The sequence below is a fragment of the Zea mays genome, chromosome 2, assembly GCF_902167145.1.
Source record: "Zea mays cultivar B73 chromosome 2, Zm-B73-REFERENCE-NAM-5.0, whole genome shotgun sequence".
Taxonomy (NCBI): Eukaryota; Viridiplantae; Streptophyta; class Magnoliopsida; order Poales; family Poaceae; genus Zea; species Zea mays.
The window spans coordinates 201,111,879-201,117,277 of record NC_050097.1 but is presented as its reverse complement, the minus strand read 5'-3'; the positions used below and the strand labels follow the sequence as shown (position 1 = coordinate 201,117,277).

At 52.7% G+C, this 5,399-nt stretch overlaps 1 long non-coding RNA gene across 1 annotated transcript; it reads right to left on the bottom strand.

The window, feature by feature from the left end:
* Positions 1–3,569: 3,569 nt before the first annotated feature.
* On the bottom strand, positions 3,570–5,399 carry LOC103647996 (uncharacterized). Its single transcript, XR_563166.3, has 2 exons — positions 5,096–5,399; positions 3,570–3,879 (listed from the first exon to the last, which is right to left on the bottom strand). It is a non-coding gene; the product is annotated as an uncharacterized lncRNA (long non-coding RNA).

Here is a 5,399-nt window from a genome sequence, read left to right as displayed (position 1 = left end):
TCGACCGTTCGGCCGATGTGCTCTCCGAACACGTGGTTCATGCACCTTTGGTATGTCGCGCCTGCATTCCTCAAACCAAATGGCATAGTAATATAGTAGTACATGCCAAAGGGTGTGATGAAAGAGGTCGCGAGGTGGTCGGACTCTTTCATCCTGATTTGGTGATACCCTGAGTAGGCATCGAGGAATGACAGGGTTTCGCACCCAGCAGTGGAATCCACGATTTGATCGATGCGAGGCAGAGGGTAGGGAACCTTCAGACATGCTTTGTTTAGACCAGTGTAGTCTACACACATCCTCCATTTCCCACCTTTCTTTTTCACAAGCACAGGGTTGGCTAGCCATTCGGGATGGAATACCTCTTTGATGAACCCTGCAGCCATCAGCTTGTGGATCTCCTTGCCTATGGCTCTACGCTTTTCTTCGTCGAATCGACGCAGAGGCTGCTTCACGGGTCGGGCTCCAGCTCGGATATCCAGCGAGTGCTCGGCGACATCCCTCGGTATGCCAGGCATGTCCGAGGGACTCCACGCAAAAACCTCGGCGTTCGCGTGGAGAAAGTCGACGAGCACTGCTTCCTATTTGGGGTCGAGCCTGGAGCCGATCCGGACTTGCTTGGAGGCGTCGTTGCTGGGGTCGAGAGGGACGGACTTAACCGTCTCTGCTGGCTCGAAGTTGCCGGCGTGGCGCTTCGCATCTGGCACCTCCTTGGAGAGGCTCTCCAGGTCGACGATGAGGGCCTTGGATTCGGCGAGGGCCTCAGCATACTCCACGCACTCCACGTCGCATTCGTACGCGTGTCGGTACGTGGATCCGACGGTGATGACCCCGTTGGGGCCCGACATCTTGAGCTTGAGGTAGGTGTAGTTGGGGACGGCCATGAACTTGGCGTAGCATGGTCTCCCCAGCACTGCGTGGTAGGTTCCTCGGAACCCGACCACCTCGAACGTGAGGGTTTCCTTTCGGAAGTTGGAGGGAGTCCCGAAACAGACGGGCAGATCGAGTTGCCCAAGGGGTTGGACGCGCTTCCCGGGGATGATCCTGTGAAAGGGCGCCGCACCGGCCCGGATCGTGGATAGATCGATATGGAAGAGCCCGAGGGTCTCGGCATAGATGATGTTGAGGCTGCTGCCTCCGTCCATGAGGACCTTGGTAAGCCTGACATTGCCGATGACGGGATCGACAACGAGCGAGTACTTCCCTGGGCTCGGCACGCGGTCGGGGTGGTTGCCTTAGTCGAAGGTGATGGGCTTGTCGGACCAGTCTAGGTAGACTGGCACCGCCACCTTCACCGAGCAGACCTCCCGGCGCTGCTGCTTGCGGTGCCGAGCCGAGGCGTTCGCCACTTGCCCACCGTAGATTATGAAGCAGTCGTGGACCTCTGGGAACTCCTCTGCTTTGTTGCCCTCCTTCTTGTCGTTGTCATGGCCTTTGCCACCTTTCGCCGGGGGCCCGGCCTTATGGAAGTAGCGCCGAAGCATGACGCACTCCTCAAGGGTGTGCTTGACGGGACCCTGATGTTAGGGGCACGACTCCTTGAGCATTTTGTCGAACACGTTGGCCCCTCCGGGAGGCTTCCGAGGGTTCCTGTGCTCGGCAGCGGCGACAAGATCTGCGTCGGCGGCGTCGCGTTTCGTTTGCGACTTCTTCTTGCCCTTCTTCTTCGTGCCGCGCTGAGCGGATGCCTCGGGAACGTCTTCCTGCTGGCGTCCCTGAGGCTGCTTGTCCTTCCGGAAGATGGCCTCGACCGCCTCCTGAGTAGAGGCGAACTTGGTGGCGATGTCCATCAGCTCGCTCGCCCTGGTGGGAGTCTTGCGACCCAGCTTGCTCACCAGGTCGTGGCAAGTGGTACCGGCGAGGAACGCGCCGGTGACATCTGAGTCGGTGATGTTGGGCAGCTCGGTGCGCTGCTTCAAAAATCGCTGGATGTAGTCCCTCAGGGATTCTCCTGGCTGCTGGCGGCAGCTTCGGAGATCCCAGGAATTCCCAGGGCGCACGTATGTGCCCTGGAAGTTTCCGGCGAAGGCTTTGACTAGGTCGTCCCAGTTGGAGATCTGCGCAGGAGGCAGATGCTCTAGCCAGGCTCAGGCGGCGTCGGAGAGGAACAGGGGAAGGTTGCGGATGATGAGGTTGTCATCGTCCGTTCCACCCAGCTGGCAGGCCAGCCGGTAGTCCGCGAGCCACAGTTCCGGCCTTGTTTCCCCCGAGTACTTAGTGATGGTAGTCGGGGCTCGGAACCGGGTCAGGAACGGCGCCCGTCGTATGGCCCGGCTAAAGGCTTGCGGACAGGGTGGTTCGGGCGAGGGGCTCCGATCCTCCCCACTGTCGTAGCGTCCCCCATGCCTGGGGTGGTAGCCTCGGCGCACCTTCTCGTCGAGGTGGGCTCGACGGTCGCGGCGGTGGTGCTCGTTGCCGAGGCGACCCGGGGCTGCAAGCGTTGCGTCCCGCGTGCGCCCGGTTGTCACACCCGGTTTTAGAAGGTAAACCGAATGCGAATCATGTACGTGCCAGGATCAGGAATTCACGTACACAGCGATTACATAAATGACTCATCATAGCACAATGCTTCGAATTACAATAAAGAGTAAGTAATAATATTACAGACTAGAGTCATTTACATAATATAAATCAAAGTACGCAGAATCGAAACGTAGCCAACGTAAACAACCCACCACAGGCAGCTGACTGGGGGAGGTCGCTAGCCTAATCCTCGAACTCATCAACGTCCTGGAACTCCTGGAGATCCACCTCGACGTCTTCTTCTTTACCTCAGCATAGATTGCACCAAAGGCAACCTGGTGTTTTGTGAAAGCAAGGGTGAGTACACATCAACGTACTCAGCAAATGCCCCGTTTGGCTGAAGTGGACTAGCTTTTATGTGGGGTTGGTCAGGTATTTATTGTTAGTAGAAGCCAAATTTTATCATAAAACCCAAGTTATAATCCCAAAAAGTACCTCCTCAGAGAGGAAATACTAGAATACATAATTAAAGTCACCATCATTAACCATCATCATTAAAGTCATCATCTGAGGTGTATCCGGAGTATCTCTAATCAAAGAGGATCCCAATGCTGCTCTTAACCGTGAGCACGACTGATATATCGGTTTCATTACCCTCTGTAGAGGTCGCACACTTTACCCATGAGCCGTGATTCCCGTTTTGCCCAGGGATCATGACTCCCCATTGATCACTTCCTAGGTGGTCCGGCAGGGTATCACTACGTAGCTTTTACAAAGATTCCCTAGAGGTCATAGCCGCCCGTTAGGTTTCTCCAGTTTGACAAACACAGTACCTCTCCCCGCAGGAGGGTGACTAACAAAAGCAAAACGAAAGAACCTCGGCACTCAGCCTCGGCAAAGCAAGCACTGTGTCTGGACCCCATTGACGGCACGACGGCGAAGCAACTACACCTCTAGTTCCTCTAATTAATTAGCTAAGGGCATCCCATTTCACCCTCATAGTTGCACTGTTATCCAGGGTGGTCTCTCAACGAACAGGTCCTTACGGAGAGGTACTCGGGAAACAGCCCGAGTCCCCTAAATGCCACAAGTATATCATCATATCCAGAATAAAATCATAGTATCATCATTGTATCTCATCATGTTCATTGATTAAAGTAAAACAATAGCATGAATCTAACCATAGTAGCCCAAAAGGTAATCAAGGACCAGGTAAATAGAAAGCTAGTAAATCCTTAAGTTGTTCATAGTATGCGGGACAGTGTATTATAAAGTAAATGGGACATAATGGGACAGAGGACACTTGCATTCACCAAACAGATGCTCAGGGTCTTCAACTTTGTAGAACTCGAAAAATTCGATCACTTGGTTGCCGAAGCTTGACTGTCGATTCCTTGAAGCTCGAAAATGGATCGCAGTCTATTCGCGACGCGAAGCGAAGACGAACAGGCACAAGCAAACAAACATATACATATGCATAAGAACATTACACCATACAAAGAAAAATATAATCAAAACATGCAATACGAAAATAGAGCTCGCTACTATGGTCACGCGGCGAAAAGAAACGTGATAATCGGAGCTATGGTCGAGAAGTTATCGCGTTTACTCTAAACCAGTATTAGTTAGAACATTTAATTTGACACAATTATATTAATTGACATTTATCAAATGTAAATTAAAACTACTACTTAGTTTTGACTAACTTACTATTCCAATAGTGGATGATTAAACAACTATTAATTAACCGACACGAGTGATTATAAGCGAGCAGTTTAATGTTGCACACACACAGCACGCGATACGCGCGAAAGACGCGCGAAACGTGCAAATGGCGCGTGACGACACGCGGACACGCGCGACATAGTGCACGAACGACGCACGAAACAATGCGCGCGACCAGCGCGAACGACGCGCGAATCAGCACGTGACCACGAGCACATCACTCGCGAACAACGCGCGGATAGTGCGACGACGCGTGATAATCATTAACAGATAACACGATTATACTAGGCAAATATTAAATAAAAAGTGTTTAAGTTGGTATTAATCAAGTTAATATTTATTTATAAAAGCGCAAATTAAAACTATAAATTAGTTTTCAATTGGAAAGTTATTTTAATAACCAACGAACAAACTGATTATTAATTAAATAAATAAGACATGCGTCGCGATAAAATATTGTTACTAACACGTAGACTATATTATTACGGAGCTGGCGCAAATGGAACAGGTTGGAATGGATTTATAACACAATATATATTGAATAATTAGCATTTCACGGATTTTACATCGACGTGTCGTGATATTATTGGCCGCACACAACAGCAAGGGCTGGGAGGGCCGGTGGCCATGGCTGCTCGCACGCTCGCAGCAATGGAGGGAGGAGGGCTACACCGGCCATGGGTCTTGGTCACAGTGGAGAGGCCAGGGCGCGGCAGCGTGGGTTCGCCGGCAGCATGTAGCTCACCGGCGCTACGCATGGTGGCGTTGAGGCAGAGTTACCACGGTCCGCGATGCAGAGCAAGCACAGGGTAGCATGGTGCGTGGCTATGGCGACAACGAGCAGCGCTCGCATGGGGGCAAGGCAGCGGCGGTGGTATAGGCACAACAAAGAGGAGATGACGGGGCTCACCAGAGGCGTCGATGTCCGTGGTGCTCTGGCGTAGCTTCGGGCGCTGCAAGCCTTCGGATGGGGGTGGCTGATGTCCATTCTCCAGCGCTCGACGGAGCTCGGTGATGTGTGATGAGACACTGGTGGCGGTGCGCGGGCGCGGCATGACGCGGCACCGCAGCGAGCCTAGCATGGGCAGTGGTGGATGTGCATAGCGAGGGTGGGATAAGGTGAAGATTAGCCGACTAGGGGCCGGTGGTTTTTTTATGCAGCAGCTGAGGTGGGCAGTTCCACGACCCACGTAGTGGTCGGGCGAGTGGTGAAC